Source organism: Ciconia boyciana, chromosome 5 (assembly GCF_034638445.1).
Source record: "Ciconia boyciana chromosome 5, ASM3463844v1, whole genome shotgun sequence".
NCBI lineage: Eukaryota > Metazoa > Chordata > Aves > Ciconiiformes > Ciconiidae > Ciconia > Ciconia boyciana.
This window is the reverse complement of record NC_132938.1, coordinates 35,253,197-35,274,448: the sequence shown is the minus strand read 5'-3', so window position 1 is coordinate 35,274,448 and position 21,252 is coordinate 35,253,197.

Below are 21,252 nucleotides of genomic sequence, written 5' to 3'. Positions count from 1 at the left end.
CTCTTTAATACTATAGTAATATTAAAATTATACCCTGGCAAAAGGCAGTTAAGTGTATGTGGCAGAATTAGTGAAAAGAGTTGATTTGATACAAAACAGCATTAAAAAGATTTCAAGATAAAATGTGTATTATTTCATTAGAGTTTGCTATTACTAATTAATCTATCAATCATAATTTATTAGAGGCACTTTGATGATTATCCACTGAGGAAGAATCCAGGTATGCCAAACAAGGTAAGCAAGCTCCATGTTCAAGACAAAAGAAGTGGCATAGCTGGGAAAAGCTGAGGCATGGAGTGAAATTGTAAAATAACAATAACAAGTCATCATGAAGATGTGTTACAGCATGAAGTCAAAGATCGCCCAGAGATCCAATCTCAAAGGAGTTCTGAAAATGAAATATTGAATTTTTCAGAATTACCCAGTATGCAATGTTTATTGTTCTTGGAAGTATCAAGCAAGAAGCTCACTACTATGATACAATTAAAGAACCGATAGATAAATCATTTTCCAGGAGCAAGACTGCTTGATAAAATGCAAGTGTTTACTAAACAGAAGAGGAAAGCATCAACAGCCACAGTGAAATTCCAAAAGTTCATTGGGTCCTGTGAAACAAAATGTTCTTGCTTCAAGCCTAGGGGAAGAAAAGATCTATCATCTTGATAACCATGCCTATGCCTTGTGGCATTTCCAGGAAATGATACAGCTTGAAGACAAACTACTTCAACACTTATCCATCATTTTGTTAAAAGCGCAAATTTCCATATGTTTTTTTCCCACCTTTCTCTCTCCCATTGTTTTCCTCTTCTATGTCTCCTCTGCATTTTGTTTTTTTTACACTCAGTTATTTCTCATTGTTTCTCTGTCTTGCTTTTGTGCTTTTTATTTGTATCTCTTCAGAATAGGTTGTACAAAGCACAGATATTACCCAATTAATGAACTCCACACACATTACATTGTCTGATACAGACTGGAATGAGAATACTGCACAAGTACTATAAAACTTTAACATAAACTCTGTAAAGGTTTTGCACACTTTTTTTTTTTTTAGGGAAGGGGGAATTCAGCTACATTTTGTGTATGTATGCATGTTTGCACATGCTTATATATATTTATTTATACAAATAATTATTTTATTATATGGTTTGTCAGGCTGGTGATTCCTTAGATTGTGAGGTAAATCTAGTAATCTATCAATTAGGAACTAAATTAATCAGATCTAACTTCATGAAAAAAAAATAAACTCATGGTTTTCTAAATTGAAGTTCAAGCCATGAATTAATTTTGGGGGTGTTTAAATACCTCAGTTTTATACTGTTCTTGTTAGGAGTCTTTCTCTTTTGTTCTTTTGAGAAAAAGTCTTGCTCATCAACAAAATAAGACAAGCTAAATGCTGTTTAAACTCCCAGGAGATTAGATTTTTTCCAAGTCTCTTAATTATACAGACATTCTTGCAGCCATGAATGTGGTTCTTAAGCCAAACAAAAGTCTAAAATCAAAATAGCACAAGAACTGTACAGTCTCTTTAAGTATTGGTTGATGGTCTTTTTAAGCTTCACAGTTTGTGAAGATTAGGAACACACTGCCTGATTTACAGGCCAATTTTAATAGCCTTTTTTGCAGGTAGCAAGAGTTGCTATTTAACCATTCAGTTTCTCACATCACTAAAGGAAGCTGGGAGCTTCTCACAAAAAGAGAAAATCTTTGTCTCTGCCAGTCTCTGCCAGTTTGGTTATCAAGTTATTCAACATGCCTTAGTTTTAGCTTGCTTTTTAGTAATAAAACTCAGAGCGTTATTGAATGAAGAAGAATCACAAGGAGGAAGGGAGTGGTTTTCCTTCTTTGCAACAATTTTAATATCTGATCAACAGAAGATAGGCCTTAAAATTGCCTAATGTTATTACCTCCAGCAATATTTATTTTAATTTGAATCAAATCTCCAAAGCTTCAATGGTTTCTTGAAATTTATTATGATGAATTTGTATATATGTGTTTGCATGTGGAAAAAGAGGGTTATAGGCAAAGAGAAGAGATTCAAAAAAATGTGGTCTAAATATTAAAAGGTTTGCTTTTATATTCTCTAAAATACACAGCTAAAATTCAACAGCAACAAAATAAGGTGTATTTACATTAATAAATTCACCCCTTCAAACTTTGTAGTCTAAATTAGGATGATTCTCCATAGGATTCTCCTTTTTCTTTCTATGTACTGGGGAGATAACACAACTAGCTTAGACTTGGCAGCTAACTTTTAGATCAATATGTTTAGTAATATCAGACAAAAAGTTTTCATGGAAATCAGTAAAGGTCTTTCTACATAATGGAATGTGTTTTTTGCTATATAAGAAAAAAGGAAAATTAAGTATTTCTCTTTCTCTAACATTGTCAGGAGCTTAGATGAGAGGATTTGTCCCCTGAGAAACTCTGTTTGAATTTGTAAGTACTCCACTGTGATCTGAAAGTATCTCACCACTTTGTATAACACGACATGAGCCTCTGATGGCATAAAATACTGAAAAACACCCCTCACCTTCCATGGAGAAACACAACACATTTAAAATAAATTAAGTGTGGGTTGAGCACTCTGCCAAGAGACAACATCTCTAATTGGCAGCTGCTGTTACAGCAGAGAAGGTTGATTAGAGATGAGAGAGCAGTAATTCTCCACAGAAAGGAACTGTCTGATATTATTAAAAATTACCTGCTTGTCACAGATGTTCTCTCTGCTTATTTTTAGCATGAGTTTGAGTTTGAAAGACTGGAATCCAAATTTATCATTATCCAACACACAAAGAATGTTTTTGGCAGACATTTATACACTATCAGCAGAAAATGAACTAAAATGCTTGACAAGTTGTAAAAATTCAGAGTAATATATGAAGGTGTTTGTAAGAGCAGGTTTTCTCCCAGTATTTTCTGGTGGAGATAGCATTAGCATGCCATAACACTGGAGAAAAATGTGGGAGAAACCTCAGGCAAGAATAACGAGAAAAGGGATAACGTGTAAAAGCAGAAACAGATACAGTGAAACAAAGAAAAAAACTATCTTTGATAGTAAAAAACAGTGGAATAAGTTTGCAAAAAGCATTTAGAACCAGATATACATACTCGTGAGTTGTGCTTCAGGGAAAGTGAGTATTACTTTTTAAGTAAGGTAATGTTCATCACTGATGACAGCAAGACCTGTCTCTCTTCCTCCCATTCCCATGCTTATTCTTTTTACAAGTTGGTAATTTTTTAACTTGGCTTGGAAGGCAACATGCCAACAATGTCACTATTTAAAAAATAATGCAAAGAAATCTTCCCTAATGGCTGATGACCATAAGCCGAAGACTTGTGTGACTTTGTGTACCTTTTGCTTATAGTGAAGGCACTGCATAATGTGCAAGTTTTCTCTTTCACTGAATGATGTATGTCAGAACCTAAAAAGAAAAATAGTGGGATTTAGAAAGTCTAAGAATAAACAAAAAGCAATACAATGGAAACTAAAGGATATCAAAGGATAACAATGGTATTTTAAAGTCTGTGACACAGCTTTGCTGCAAAAATAGGAGTAAAGAAGAAATACTCTAAAATATTTTCATATGGAACTTATCTTGCATGTGAACATTATCATCTGATGAGTTGCCAAAGTGCAAGAGTATAGACACTTTTCTGTTCCTCTTTAGTGCCTATTTAAAAGCATCAAACATTTTGAATGGAGGCTTCTCTCAATGCTTCAGACTCCTGATGCTGACTAGTTTTTCTTCGTATACCAACTGCATCTGCTACTCCATCTGCACTCCTCTCAACTTGCAGAGATGAGGAGAAGGAGGTTACTAACAGTACAGCAAAAGAGTTTCTTTAAGTGGCTTAGCTTTTTCTCTACCCCATGAAAAACACAAATGCCTATGAATGACAAGTTTCAGACAAGTATCTGGATAGCCAGTAAATCCCTCATAAAAACCAGAATAAACCAGAGGCTGGTACTTAGCATCAGATTTTTTTTTTTAAGTGTCACAGCCTACTTAGTCCCATTTAAGAAATATTTAGCTTTTTTGAAGTTATTTTGACATTGTAGGTGTAAAAACAGTCAAAACCCCCACAGACTTCAAAATCGTAACTCAGCAAGATATCTGGAGGAGATCCTTAAGCATTGAAGATGTTTAAGCATATAGAGCCATATGAGTATTCTAATTACAGTGAATTTACTTTTGAGTTACTTTTGATTTATATTAATGCCACTAAGAACAGAAACTGGATCATTGAGGCCATTATCCTTCTCCTTTTGAAGGTGATAGCAAAATTGTATTGATTTCAAAAGACACGGTCTTTTTTTTTAATATAGCAAGATAGCCAGAAGTAATAAATACAAATTGTTGACATTAACAAGCCAATTGTGAAATAAATTTTTTCTATACTAAAAAAAATATCACTGATTATAGCTTTGGAAAACCCCACAAGATAAATTTTACTCAATTCAATATTGTTGAAAAGAACAGTCTATTACAGCTAAGAACACAGTTGTTTCTTTGCACCTGTTAAAATAGTACTAGCAGAGTATAATATTGCAGCCATAATAATAATAGGTCTGTATATTTGACACAGGTAAAAAAATCCATATAAAATAAGATAAGAGCTATGATTCATGGTTTTTTTAAAAGTATGTTCAATATTGTTCAGGTATTTATCACAGCAGTAAATAAACCCACTGCCATAAATAAGGTAAGATTTTTTTCCTTTCATCTAACTTCATAATCAAGAATAAACAACATAACATAAGCCCCCAAAGGCTTGCATGACAATATTTCATGAGGGACAGATATGAAGGACGGAAGGACCAAGGACAGAAAACTTACAGGAATGAGTAAGGGATAAATCAGAATACTACTACTCTCTTGTTTGCATGCTCAGACATTTTGTTTGGGTAGAAGTGAGAATTTATGAAAAACTGTGCATATTTGGAGAGAGAGCTTTTGTACATTCCTTTTTAGTTTATTTGAGCATTTAAACTATATGCACTTTGCTCTCCATTCAAAACCATGAATTTGTATCCCTACCTCACTGTAGGTACTTAGTGAAAAAAATATGCTTCACCTATGTAGTCTTCAGTAAGGGAACACATTCAAAAGTGCTTATTATGAAATACTATAGTGATGGAAACATAGCTAATTATGGTCATGACAAGATCACTAGAAACAACTTGTCTATTTTGCTAGGATTCCAACTTTATTGGTACTTCCATGATCCGTAGCCAGCCAGAGAGCAGCCATGGCACGTTATAGAAATCTGAAAGTTACTTTGTGCTGTAACTTTCCTCCAGACAATTCCTATTCTTCCACTTGAGCTCAGGGCAGAAAAAGAGGAATAGAAAATTGGTAAATCTTTTTCAATGGATAACAAGTTTTCCCTAGTGAAAGCCAGTTCTAACAAACACTGATGTTCCAGGAGTTTCAACCAAAGTAAAAGGTGAAACAAGAGTTGCTAAAGACTCTATTGCAGCTAAATTTCCTCTACCAGTTGAGGTTTCTCTTGCCTGTTATAATAACAAATTGTGTAACTTCTATGTTTAGTTCATGAGCCTGATCAGAAGCTATAAACTTAAATGGCTTCTTCTGGTTTTAAAGGATGAGTCTGACTGTTACATATTATATCCTATATAGTAAATGTGGCTATGTAAATATATTAAAAGATATCTATTAAAATATATATATATATATATATATATAAAAAAGACGTATATATTTTATGCCATATATGTTTGGCATAAAATACTATATTCTTTTATTATACATAACATATTATACATAAAATATTAGAATATGCATTCTATGCTATACATACTTTATACTATACTATACAAGTAGTATACTATACCACTATACTACTATAGTAGTATACTACTTTATAGTATAGTATACTATACTATATAGTATACTATACAAGTATACTTCTTGTCGGTTTTATTCCTGTTCTCCCACAGTTAAAAAATAATCCCCAAATGACTGACTATGGAAATAAATACAGTCTCATCAAATCTGTCTCATTACATGAATAGAAAAGAAAAGACATAGGAGAAAGGCAAGATAAAAAGCTACTATGGAAAAAATTATATATGTTCCTTATGTTATGTATCTATTCTCTTTTCCTTGTACTTCAGTCTTCTTTTTTTAAAAAAATAATATATACTATTTTCACGCATATTATGCTGAAGTGATACCTTGTGATTTGAAGACACATAGGTAATTGCACTTTTTTGAGGTGGGTAGTTATATTAGAGTGCCAGAAGTTATTGCTGAAAAACTAAAAATAAGTGACCTGCAGACTGACCTCAAGTTTCTGCTGTACTGTACTTAATTACATATAACTTACAGACACGGGATCAAACAGCTACAATAGTGCCAGAAGGAAGGAGAAACATTTTTCAGTGGTTCACTTCCGTTACAGCACCGAAAGGTGCTATACATTTTTTGCTGAAAATACAGTGTTTGCGCAACCTTGGCAAAGGAAATCTTAATGACAGGAATATTCAGTGGTGACTTTCACTTATGGCCTCTGCTAAAATTAGAGGGTTGGTCCCTAAGAGGATACCAAACTAGGAAAATTACAGATGGGGTAATCATGAATATAGAGAAAAGAAAGTAATAAAGCAATGCCATATTCAGAAGGCTGTCTCTAGGCACTGTCAGGAATAATATTTTTTGTGTCATTTGTCATAAGCTCTCTATTTGTTGATGCTTAAAGTAAGAGGAACATTTATCTCATTTGTGAATAAATGTACTGGCTTTCATTAATTTCACAAGCCATCTTAGGCTAAAATTAATCTCTAAGAGTTGTAAATGTATTCCTCAGAAGTCCAGAAGTTAATTCAAGGTCCAATCGTAGGGCCTAAATTTGTCCCTCTATCTGGCTAAAACAGTGCTTCAGCCATTTCAAACACTTCTGTTTTAGCCTCAGAGTATGAGACAGAGAATGAAGAGTGGTTGAGTACTGTATACAATATCATGAGGGGGGTGCGGAGAAGCATATTTTTGTAATATAAATATACCTGCCAGGAACACGTCCCACAGAATGACAGGAAACCTTTTGTATAAGACAAAACCATCACAAAAATAATGGTTATACTAAAGGCATGATTTAATTTTTATTCCTTGACAAGGAAATAAAACCACACTAAGGAAAAAACTAGCAATATTTGACTGGAGGAGTTTGAGGTTCGCCACCCAGTTCCATTAGTTCCTGTTTTTCCATTCTGGAAAAGGGGACAAAAAAAAGTTATGCAGTGAAACACAGATGTTTGGATCAGCTCCACTAGTAAATCCATCTTGTATTGTACCAAGACTACACCTCCTTAATGAAAGCACAGATCTTAATAGTACTAAAGGATTCTCTGTCCTTCTTTTACAATTACAAACCATTATTTTACATGCATGTAATGTATCTAAAGTACCTCTTAACATGTTGAAACCAGAGACTTAGGCTTAAGGATGTCATTCTGCTTTATGAAGACTGGGTGCAACTTGTTCAGATTATTTTCAATTAAAAAAAAATATATGAAGGATGTGTCAGACCCCAGCCATGTTAAAATAATCTAATTCTTTAGTTAATTTGATTTGCTTACTATTTTAACTAGGCTACCGGTTCAAAATTTGTCAGAGTATCAAACGTTTTCAGAGCTCTCGCAAGTCTGGTGAGCTTGCCTCCCTAATAGAAAGAGCTCAGTGATCAGGATTAAATAAAGTTTTTCCACATACTGCTTCTCTTCTGGAGATATGGTCTTGTGCCACAGATGTGCAATTTTCATTAGCTTTAATAGAATTCTTTTCTGCCCACCCAGAGAACAATTTACTGTAATGTGTCAGTTAATTTTAGAGAGGATATTTTAGGCTACATGATGACATAGTTATATAGGACTAATATGAAAATGGTTTCAAACTTTTTCCTTTAAGTGTAACATTTTAAATTTACATTTACACTACATAGATAAAGCCCAGAATGGGGAATTTCGGAAAAGCAAATGCAGAGTACTGCAACATAAGTCTGAAAAAAGTGTGTGTAAATTATTATGAATCCACAATTTAAAACAGAAGGGAGAAAAATCATAAGGTTAACTGAGATCACACAGTGGTAAGCATTTATGTATGAGTTAACTACCTGACTCATCTATAGGAGCCCTACAATATTCAGTAGGTGTAATTTCACGAAGTGATTTTTGCATCTGACTCTAAAAATTCTGTTGCAGATTACTTCTTTCTCATGTCCATGAAGATAAATCTGGCAACTTTCACAGGGATTCAGAGACACAATCAGGCCAAAGCTGAAAAGAGTTTTGTATTCCACCATGCTGCTATTTTCCAAAACTCTGGTGAATTCTTTCTCAAACTGCAACATCAAGTCTCTGAAGGAATCAGAAATCAAAAGCTAATCATTATTTCTGAAAGAAATACTAGGGTTATTCTGGCTCTTTGCATCATCATATTGGCCATCCTTGCTCCCAGCAGGAAGAATCTCCTGATTGAAGTAGCATTACTGTAGAAAGTGGTGTGGGTAGTGGTAGTCAGAACAGGGAATTAGATTTGGCTTTGTTTTTTCAATCCCCTACTGTATTTCTATGATACTTACTGTATTTCTATGATACTTTTGTCAAATTGTCATTGTAAGAGCCCATGCTCCCTATAAGTACCTAGTATCTAATGTACATGCTGGTAAGAAACTAGGTAATTTAAATGCATTCAAAGGTGGATACAGTGGTGAAAGAACTGAAAACTTGTTTTGGAAGACAAGCTCCACTGCAATAATTACATTTAATCTCTGGAAAGCAGGGACTCTTTGACTGCTCTTCCATAGCAACCTCCAGCAGTTTAAGATTGCTGCAATATTGTTAGGCTCTATAGGATGTGGGAAGGACAGAGTGGAACTTTCTTAACATATTTAGGAAAAAAAAAATAAAAATCATTCCCTTGTTTCAGTGAAATCTTCCATTATATTATTTTGATAGAAAAACATATTTTTATATAATGTTTCAGGATTTTACCTCAGAAAGACGAGGCAAAGCTGGTGTGCCTCTTTCCTACAATAAAGGAAATAAAACACAGATTGCCCCTAAAACTACATAAACTTATAGTACTCCTGAATGGAATTCTATTTAGTCATTTACTGTCATGATTATTAACAGGCTCCAACTATGTGTTTTGCACTGAAATTAAAAATAAATATTAAAAGTGCTATAATATTAATACCTGTCACTTTTAGGCTACAGGTAAAAAACAAGGCAAGAATATTTATGTGGGTGAAACAACTTAGAATACTGCTCACATGCACAATAGCAGTTTATTATGTAGTGCAGCCTGCAGACTGAAAAACAGCAACTGTGCACAAAAATACCTTTTTGAAAACCAAATGGATTAGAATATCTTTGCTTCTAAAAGGCAATAAGGGCCATATTAACTATTATTTTGCATAAGCTTTAGTTAGATCAGTTACTGTACTCAGTCTTCTTTGAACATGTGAAAACAGTTATTTTCTGGTAGTGGTGCTTTAATATCTTTTCATACAAATGTATTTATGTCTTCAAAACATTCAGGAACTAACAAGACCAAACATTTAAGAAAATATTGTCACTGTAAAATCCTGAGGTAGCTACAAAACCAGACTTGTTTCATTTTCACTTAGAGATGAAGGATGAAATTAATCTAGTGGGAAGACCTAAAAAAGCTCAAATATCAGTTGATTTCAAGTGAGGTTCAAATCAGGACTAAACTCAGCCCCGTATAACATTTAGCCATTATTTTGGCACTCTGCAGAGAGAAAACTGTAACTTTTGTGAACTCATTAAAGTTTCAACCACCATGACTCAGAGCTCATTGATTTCACTGAAAGCGGCTGGCTAGGTGCAAAAAAGAATCCCTTTTCCCTAAGTTTATGTGTGTTTCTGTTGACAGCTTTGAAACATCTACCTCCTTATCTGTAGACCAGCATGGGAAAATTTCCTCCTGAGTCACATCTTTTCCTGTTTGTGTACTGGCGTATTTAGTAATTCTCTGTGCCTTCTTTTCCTGTTTGTTCTTATTTTTCTAATTCCCTGGAGAATAAGGAAACTCACACCCTCAAGCTTCTTTCTCACTATGAATTCTGTACTCCAGCTCAATACAAGGTAGTTTACTGGCTTCCGTCAAAGAAAAATGAAAGCTTTCTAGCCACTTCCATTTAAATGCAGAGTTATTTTCATGCAGAACTTTTCCTCAGTAAGAGGAACCACAGATGTAGTGGCTTGTAGCTGTCATTATTGTGTCATAGATATATGATTAGATTGTGCTTTTCAGAAGGCAAATGTAACTTTCCTAACTTACCTTTACTTATTTTGAAAACCATAAAGAAACCCTACCATTATATAAAATCATTTTGACTGAAGTTTATTTCCTTTTGTGTCTCCTAGCCACAACACATTATATTTCCTTGTTTCATGTTGCTTCTGTGAGACTCTTTCACATTTAATTACTTCAAAACTCTTCATTTAGCTTTGGAATGGTATTTAGTGGCATGCTGGATTTACAATAAATCATTCTTATTCTCCCTATATATAGATTGCTAATGGATACGTATATTGGGCTTTTAGTCTTTGTTCAGGACTTTTTTCTGGCCAGTATCACCAAAATATTTAGTCAAAATATTGGGCAGCACAAGAAGCATAAAGCATGTTTAGTTTTCACATCCATAGCAATGTGTTACTGAAGAATGAAAGAAAATGAAAGGAGATTTACAATCTTGTGTTTTTATTGCATGACAGAAGTCCCCAAGACAGATGAGAGACTGGAAAATGTAGGCCTGTTTTCTATATTTGACAGAAACACATACACTGAGATTTCCCTGGGCTGCCAAGGGAATGATACACAGTTAAAATGTGAACTTCTCCACACTATACCAAAATAAACATTGTTTTTAAATACTAGGTAGGATTCTACTTCATTTCATTTGTTTACGATGTATTTGTTAGTTATGAAGCAAGAGCATAGCAAAACCTCAATAAACCTTAATCAGCTTTAACGTAATAATTTTTTGTGGATGTATTTAAAATTGCAAGAAATACCAATCAAACATGAAACAGACTGGGGAAAGCTATTTTGTATGAAGTGGAAGTAATTTGGGGCTGGGACAAAGTCAGAGAAATACTGTTCATCTTGTTAATAAATTATGGGGTGAATAAGTATTCCTGTATTTACATTTTTTTATTTCTTATATATGCAAAAATATGCTACCTTCCCTATCCTAACATATCTTCTGGACTTCCACAAGCAGAAAGAAAGTTGGAAGCATCTCAGAAAAGTAAACAACGATTAATAGTTTTATCTCAAGCTGTTTCATTATGCTGTCTCAGTTTGAGTTTCTTGCTAACATTTTCAAAGAACTTTAATGAGAAAGTCTGCCCCATATAGCATACAGCAAGTATAACTGGAATCAATGTAATGACACAAATGCAGTTAGAAAATGTTAGCCATACATAATGTGTTCAATCTTCTTGTCTCCTAGTGTAACCGCAACTGATAGGACAATCCAAATAGAGTTCCTTGAATACCATTAAATTCAAAACAGCTCTCAGAATTCTCACAGGTCTCAGGTCCACTCGCTCTATGAAGCACAGTTTCAGAGTACAGCTAACTGCACAAACAACCTATTTGACTCACTTAATATTGTAGCAAAATTTAAGACAAAAAATTAGAAAAGCTCTAAGCTAACATAGCCTAGAAAGGTCAGATCTTATTTTGATGTACAGCCATTCTCAAATCAAGTACCCAGACTAAAAATTTAGGATTGCAACTGCTATCTCAATTTAATTTCTGAGCTTATCTTAATTAGAACTAAAAAAGGAAAGAAAAGACAGAAAATTTGCATATGTGAGAGCCTAACCAGACTCCCAAAAGCCATAGGAACAAATTACAAGTTCTCAAGAACTAGAGCTACTGCAAAGTTCACTGCTATTTAGATCCCAGGTGCTAATTAACTAATCAAAGGCTTTCAAGTAGATCAAGCCAATCAGGGAAGGATCTCAATAAGAGACTTCCAGATACAGTTATAATGCCAGAGGCAGAATTAGAGCCCTTTTATCAAGTAAGGAGAAGCTGATGGGGTAAGTGAGCACATAGTTTGGTGAAGATTTCTTGATGGTTGTGAGGACTGACTTAGGCTTCTTTTTCTTGCATTGATAGGTAACACTAAAACAAGGGTCTGACTTGATCTAGTGTATGTAGAAACCAGTACCAGGAGTCTCCTTTTCATGTCAGAATAAAGATATGAAGGTGGAATTATAAAAGGAAGACAGGGGCTGCTGAGATTGTTGTTTCAATTACCATATGCATAATTACCTTCTGTCTGGGTAAGTGATATAGATACATATGTGTATAGTTCAATTAAACTTTAAGTGTTCAAAAAGATTTTTAGTTCCCTAGGCATGACTGGGTGTCCTAAGAGACCTGAGGGGAAATACATTTTTTTTCTTACTAGAAAACGCTTCTGTAAGTCTGAGGATGTTAGTTGAAAGCAGAAATCTCTAGTTATTAAGAGTATAGCTCTGAAAGAGGAAGCTATAGAATCATACAGGTACATAAACAGCTGACCTTGTGACCTTAGTGAATGTAAAGAACAACTTAACTACAAAATGTGTAAGTACTAAATTGACTTCTACGAAGATCTAAGCAGAAATTTTCAGCTGGGCATTATATAGTTAACAATGATTTAATGAATGGTAGGAGCAGAATTTCAGAATGAAAATTATGATTCCTAGGAGAAAAGCTGAGAACAAGTGCTTTCTTTGAAATTAGTCAAGTACACAACCAGTCCACAAATTTACTTCACATGTATTTTACTACAGCTGCATGGTTACTGGCTTTTTCTTGTTTAATAAACTTAGGTTTTGGCATGTCTCCAGTTATGTCTCTGCAGATCAGTGCATCGCTCTCACTTTACAGCAGTTATTCTTTGCATCTCAACTTATGACCTGCAAGTAAGCAAGGAATCTGGGGAGATCATATTTTCAGCTATGTCCTGACTATAGATCCAGAGTTCATTTCCTTTTTCTAGAACTCTGATGTTCAGACAAGTTTCTGTGAAGCTCATTGAAACCCAAAGGCTTAGAGGGAGCCCTGGACCATGACTATGGTTCCTTAACCAGGAATGGATGGTACTGTGGTGTGTTCTGGTTGACCTGAAATTCTTAATGTATGGATGACTTAATACAATAAAGGACTCTTCAAGTTTTATAATTCTTTTTGGTGTTTAAGTCCAAAACAAAAATCCATAACCTACTGGTATGTTTCTGCTTTAGAAGAATTTTCTTTTACAGAGTTTGAGCTTCGTTTCAGGAAGTGTCTCACACTTTCACAATCACTGCTGCACTGCTCAGGAGCATTCCTGGATTGCACTGTAATGCTTCTGCAGATGTAAGTGATAAATGGCCAGTGGATTTTATATGGATAAATAGAAACTGTTAGATCCACCACAGCATGAATGGTTAGTGGGAACTGTAAAGACTGGAAGAGAAATAAACAGTTGTAAAGAATCTACAGGATCAGTTTACAAGGCACTAAGCACCATATAATGAGTTTCAATTTGAACAGGACTGTACCTTGTTAGAGCTCATAATTTGAGGATTTTCTGATATTCAAATTAAATTACAATATCTGCAAGCAGTGTGCAGGGTTGTTAAAGCTACTCAGTTGCAAAGCCAGGGGATTTGATAATGTATACAGTTTTTCCCTTGAGGTCAAAAATGTAATTATGAAAAAGTTCTGAACTGAAAAATAGTCTTGTCATCTGTTTTCATGAGAGATAAAAGATCACTTTAAGGTGAAGAGGTTACAGATAAGAAAGAAAATTAAATTTAAAAAACCCAACATGACCAACAGTACAGCTGCTGAAGAATAGTCAGAACAAAATTAAATATTATAATTAGAAGGGGAAATCATTCTACCTTTACTAGACATATGCTATTAAAATATTTAATTCATCTCCTGATTAATTCACTGGATGATGTGAAGATTATTATAGAGCTGATAAATCAGTAGATTAATATGTATTCAGCAGGGATGCATGAGGTAAGACTGAATGAAACTCCCTAGTTCAATAGGAGACCAGTTAGCCCCTTTTCGCTATATTGGGTCTAGAGCAATGTATCTTCTTTTTACACATGGTTCTAAATTATCATACCATCTTAATAAGCGCAGATCAGGGGGAATACATTGACTGGAAACAGGCTTCTGGTGCAAGAAGTTTTAGTTATTATTCTAAATATTTCTTACTGAATTTTCTGAATAAATTTTTAAGTATATTTTGGTAAATTAATTCTTCTTAATTCTCTAATTAAAGGTAATACTATCCCTAACCTTTCCTCAGCAGATCACATTCCCTTATATCTGGAGAAAAATATATCTTTCAGACTTGTCACATATTTGCCTTATTCCACTCATTCCATTCAGCTGTATTAAATGGCCTCGAACTTTGGAGTGGTAGTTGCAAAGTTTTCTATGACAAGTCTCTCTTACAGGAACCTGGGAAAACAATTCAATAGTCATATAATATCTTTGGCATTCTTTGTTTTTTATATTAAGAAGCTTTGCAAATGGGAATCTTTAGGATGAACAAGGATATGTGGAACAGCTGGGAGACAAAAAAAAAGAAATGAAAACATTTAGACATAGAAAAGAGATTTTTAATTTTTTTTATTTTTAAAGAAAAAAATTCCCACAGAAAACAAATAACCAGGTAGTGAAGAAATGAAGACTGGAAATAGGATATTCAAATTTAAGCCATATCCAAACAGGAGCATTTTTTCTTACCCTCAGGAATTTTCACTTACACTGATATGTTTTGATGGAATTATGTTTTAAAGCAGAACAGAGAAAATTTTGCTTTCAGTGCCTCTACTTGCCTCATTAAGTAACATAAGAATCTATATCGTGTGGCCAGAATCAGGCACATGGTCATGGTGATCTCTACACTGAAATTAAAATGTGACTTTTAAGTTTGACTTTACAAAACTATACTACCTCAGGAGAAGGGTAAGAAAAATTGTTTATCAAGTAGGCACAGACTCTCCTTAGGTACAAAATAAATTGCAAAGGTCCTGCTGATCTCTAATTGCTTTGGCATGAACTGGAGAAGATCTGGATCTATAACTAAGCCATTTTACTCACTGTTTAACTATAATAAACATTAGAATGTAAGAAAGGTGCTTTAAATTAAGGTAGCATAGTAATGCATTATGTCTGGCCACACCTTGAAGGATGCATGTAATTACAGTGAATCAGAGAAGGATTAACATCTAGTGGATTTTTGTTGCTGTAGCTGTCAGTTTTGATAGAGTCTATATTGGTGAGTAATCTAAGATGAGCCAATGCACCATTTCTAAAATGCCATTTGTGATCTATACTATGGATTGCAATTGCAGTACTAAGTGTTCAGGAGAGAAATTAAGTACTTAAAGTTTGACTACCTGGAAATGGGGCAGAGAAGCAATCCCCAATAAACCTGACCAAATCAAGACCATAGATGATGCAGCCCTATATTTCAGGGGACGATCAGTCCACCAAACTGCGTGCTTGACATATACTCAACAAAAAGATTCTTCCTGCACTTCTAGATAGTGTCATGATTCCTTTCTCACAGTCATCACTTCAGACTATTTGCTAGTCCAAGAGTAGAGTAATGAGAAGGTAAAAAACCTGCAGAAGGAAGAAGGTGCAGAAATAAATTTGATGAAGGGAAGATGAGAATAAGAAGATACTGGAAGTCAATGTCCAGGAATGGGTGAAGGGAAGAGAGATAAAAAGTCAGATTAATAGACACTATTGACTTTTAGCATGGCTGCCCAAAAGCCAGTATGATAAGTCCTTGTTAATGTTCCTACAGAGTTTATCAAATGATTTCTTTTGGCTGAAATGGGGAGAGCCGGAGAAGGAATGGACCTGAGACTAATGACAGAGGATCTGGGTGTTTTCTATGCCAAACTACTTAACGAACTGGCAGTAAAATCATGGTTCCACTAGTAATTGTTTTAAATACTGCTATTCAAACAATAGTGGCATCATGCAACAAGTGCTGAGTTTATTTTTGGGATATACAAGACAAGGAATGAAAATGTAAAGTATTTACCAGGAATAATTCATAGCAGTCTAGCATCCTGATTGCTTCTTTTCCTGGAAAAACCTAATTTGTTACATTTTGCCTAAAACTGTATTTTATCTGAATCTCAAGCATTGCATACTGGGAAGTTTGGAAATTAGACTGGAGATAATGAGGTTCAACTGAGACTTTGAAGAGAGGAGACAGAAGTCAGCTGGTTGTATTGAAAGCTGAGTAATGTGTAAAGAGAAATTAACAGACCATTTCCTTAATGATCTGGTGTAGGATGATTGCTATTGAACAGATTCATTAGTAAAGTTGGTAAAAGTAGGAAAAGTATGTTGACTAATTTACCATTGATACAAACTTGGAAGATATCATTAGTACTGAAGAGTTAGAATATTTGACAGGAAGATGAGGATGGCTAAGGAATAAAGAAATAGGAATAGGATTAAAATAACCATATCAAAGTCAAGGTCCGAGCTGACAGTAATAGATGAGCCACTCTTTATTAGCAGCTCCAGCCTAGTATTGGCTTTGAGTTCACTGACTAGGACAGAAGGAATTTGCTGTCTACTAACCACTGAGTAATTATGAGACAGCAATGCAACAAGACTCTGAAGATTGCAGGTCCCTCTCAAAACACTTCATGTGAGCCCTTTTCAGTTGAGATGGGGGAGTATCAACAGTCTTATAGATGGCTCTAGACTTTCTAGTATACCGCCCATAGTTCTGTAGGGGGAAGGGGGGTGGGGGGGAAGAAATATTCTTAGCCTCCCTTACAAAAGGAGTCAAAGACTTGGCTTTTTAAGCCAAGCAAACAAAAACGTGAAAGGACAGAAAAAATAAGTTGTGCACTGTAAATATAATTCACTGAACATCAGAGACACAATATTCTGAAATTTCAGGCCAGTGACATTGGCTGTAGCAAGAACAGAAAATGGCATGACATTATGCCATGCATAATTCTGTGTTTAGATCGAGTATGTATGCCACTTCTCTTTGCCTGCAGCTCCACAGAGGTTTCTAATTCATCAGGGAAAAGAGGAGCATAGAAGAACTACTTTAACTAAATTCTGGCACAAGAATAAGTACATATAAATGGACCATAACTAACATGACTCTTGAAAATTAGAAGGAGGTTTTTAATCACCAAAGGGCTGACTTTGTAACAGTGTTTAAATGGCCACACTGAAGCAGAAAACCTCTTTCACTGAAAGGTAGGCCTTTAAAAAGTTCAAACAGTGTATTTGCTTGTCATATCAGGGACTAAACTTGATAAACTTCCTAGTTTTGTACTGTAATGAAGACTTATGTACAGCTGAAATTACTTCAACAATTTTCTGTCTTCCTAAACAGACACTGAACTGAGATCTTAAGGATTCAGAGGATGTGCATAATCACATACAGTCTGGTGCCTTGTGGAACATGGTACCACAAAAGCCATGTCACACTGATCACTTACTGTTTCCAGTGTTGATTTAATGCTCTTTCTCCTTTCCGCTGAAACCGGACACTGGAGTTGTAGGCATATGGCATGCATACTTGATCAAAATCCCGAATACTAATGAAGTCAGAATTGCACATTTTTATCTGTAATTTACTCAATATCTGAGACACCAATATTTTCCTTTTTCATTTCCATGACAACATCTGTAAAAGGAATAGAACATGGCACAAAGTTAAGCTGTTGAAAGAGAGTTTTAATAAATATAGAAGATGCTCTGATGATAACTTTAGAGATTTGCTAAAAATTAAAAGGGGTCATCAGTATTGCATTTGTCAATTCATTGAGATGTCATTGTACTAGCTATATTCCTTTTGTTGATATTAAAACAAATTCTGCAAATGAAGGTAGTTAGGCTGGGAAAAGGCCTTTACTGGTCATATTTTCTACAGTACAGTCATGATGACTTTCACACTCTTGACAGACTATCCTTAACAGTTTTCCTAATGTGTAAGTCTAGGATCATAATTACCTGAGGAATAAAGAAGAAAAAAAAAAAGCTATTTTTCTTGCACAATATCTGGATATTTTTTTAACAGATAAAAAAGTTTTATTGTTTTTTTTCTCTACATATAATAATAAAATTATATGTAGTCTGAATCATGGCATCCTTATTAGAATATTTCCAAAGCAGAAATGGAAACACGAGAAAGTTTAGCAATACAAAATTTTTGTAGACTTCAGCAGAAAATTTGTGTTCTTTCTTCTGTAGGAATGAGAGTAAGCCCCAGAAATGGTGCATACCCATATCCATGTTCTGGAGAAATTCCAAAATCCAGAACGACTCAGAGGTCATTTGCTATTTCAGTTTTCCACAGTTCCTTCCTCTATTCACCACTTCTCAGTTTTTCACCAGGCTCTAGAATGAGGAGAGAGGAATTTTTAATTCCATAACGTAGAACTTGAAACCATTTAGATACTAATATTGGCACATGTATTACTTATAGATTCTCTTATAAATCTTGCTCCTTGCTGTGGAAGGATAATTTTAGGCCGGAGTTCCCATCTCCTTCTAAGCCCTACTGTTACAGTTTGATTCTTCTTTTCAGGGGTTTTCTGAAGGTAAAAGTCACATTAAGAGTGTATGTTGCACAAAAATGTAGTAATCCTATTAGTAATCCTTCATCTTCCTCTGCAAATTGTGAAGATCAAAAACCACATGGAAGATTGTGGAAAGCAAATGGCAAGTGAGCAGATGAAAGCAGGAGGGAGTTTTCTTCCTTTCTATAACTCCTGGACAAGTGTCTACTCAATTTTCTGCTTCTTCATGTAGAAACCTAATATATCCCATAGGAGTATACAAGTTCTATGAATCAGGAGGAGGTGTTTTTTAAATATTATTTTAGTTGCATGTTTACATGTACAGGCTTTTCAGCAACAGCACTGAATGCTAGTAGTTTTTGCAATTTAAAATAAACCAACTGGGGAAAGCAGACTGATAATAATGTAACCCAGTTGCGTGTTAACACACAATTGTGTGCAACAGTATAGATTTTCAAATAACACTGAACGTATAATGATCCTCTTCAAAAAACACTCCTCTGTTAGGGGATAGAGCAGATGCTGGAATGAGCGCTGAAGCAAAAAGAAAAAAAATCCATTGATTACTGCAACTGATCCTGACATTGTTTTATACACAGAGCTCTCCATGGCTTTGTAATAGTTCTTATCCACAGTTGCTGCATTGCTAAACTTGGCACTGAGCCCCATATCTGCAGATCCCAGAACATTAAATATTTAGGTTAAAGTAAGTAAAGAAAAGAAAAGCTAGTCAAACAAATCTTGCATTCACTTGGATGAATACACTGACCATTTGTCAGTATAGTAAACACATTGTCTTCAGCAGCATCATAGAATTATAGCAGCATTTTACTGATCCCTTTAACTGGTCTTTGCTCAGTGACAGAAAAACACCTGAACAAACATTTTTGCCAGCTGTAGTATTATGTGATAGATAAGGCAAAATAAGATAGCTATGCACTTACAGATAAAGGATTTTTAAAAAGAGACAAGATAATAACTGCAGGTGTGATTTGGTAAGAAAAGGTAGTGAAGCTTTCTGTGTTTGGGGAAAATCTATAAAAGCAATGAGGAAAACCATACTTGGGACAACTGAAGGTGTAAGCTTCAGAAGAAAGCATAGTGGTGCACAGGGGCTGTGTGATCTCTTCTAACCTGTGCTTATGACAGTCAGTGCCATAAGGGAGAACCCTTGTGATCCCATAAATACCATTTCCCAGAAGGATCCTGACAAAAATAGGAGGCTGCCTAGTTGAACAGGCAGATGATGTAGCCATAAAATGTGTTAATAAGTAGTTAGCAATTTTTCAGCATTCTGCTAGGGTACCAAGATCTCTGTGGGATTACAGATCCAGGAGATTTGAGAAGGGACTTGAAAAATTTCTTGTGGTGATTCTTTCAGAAAACTTGAAGCTGGTGATGAGTTAACATGGAAGTGGAAATAATACATGACACTGTCTTATTGTACCATGTTTTCAGCTTTATAGGTATTGTGCAAAGTTAAATGACTTTTCAATTGTGTAATAAAATAAAGATATCTTATTGAATCATTTGGAGAAGAGGTGCTCAGATTTGCAATGGTATCGAGTTCTTATGAAGGAATTAGACACAAATAACTTGAATTGTAATATTGCAGTATCACATGTTGTGAGATTACTTATGCTGGGCTCATTAATGAGCTCCTCCTTCTTAAAATTTGTGAATTAAGATCCATTTTCTTCCATCTAAAATCTCCCAAAACATAAGAACAATAGTAGAAACAAATCTCAGGTGACGACTAAGCTGGTTCTATTTTCTGATATATGCAGTGGTTCTTGTGCTTCAGAAAGGACTGCTGCATTGTAAAATGTACTTTTTGACCCATAAAATACCCGTGGGACTGATGATTTTTAAAAAGTAACAGGAATGCACTGAGAAGCAGATGAAAAGTGTATGTGTGGAGAGTGGGAAAGACACCTAATGTATATGGAAGTACAAAAGACTTTTCACCACTTTTGGGTATCATGACGGAATACCCTGTACAGAGTCCTTGTGATTAGCCAGGATCAGGCTGGCTGTAGGAGCAAAGCAGTATATCTATGTATGTGTGGTCCTGTGTCTAAGTAAATTAACCTCTCTGAAAGCATTTTTATTAGTTCAGGTTTACAGAGTCTAACTAACTTGACAACAGAGTGTTCCCAATTCAAACCAGTACCTCTGCAAAGCATTGCACACAACCATGGGAAGACAGCAGATCCATCGATGGTGAGATGAATGCCTCGGCACTACTGTACAAAATACTTCTCTAGCCTGTGTCACTGTTTATATCAATGTCACTCCTTTGATTTTGTTAAATGCAGATAAAATTGCAGAAAGATGCAGGGGAATGACATCATAGATATCTAGAAAGAGGTATTTCTATAGACAGCAAAATGATGGAATTGGGGGCAAGGCAATAAAACGAGACTAAAAAACAGAGTGTAACTTGAAAGATATTTCAGTTAAAAAAAAAAAAAAAAAGAAAGTTTGATAACAGGAAAATGTTTACAAACTAATTTTGATTTCATTGAACTGCTTTTCTTCCCCCAAAAATCAGAACATTAAAAAGAAGCAATTTCAAGTGGAACATTCCAGAATTGTGTTTGAAATCACTT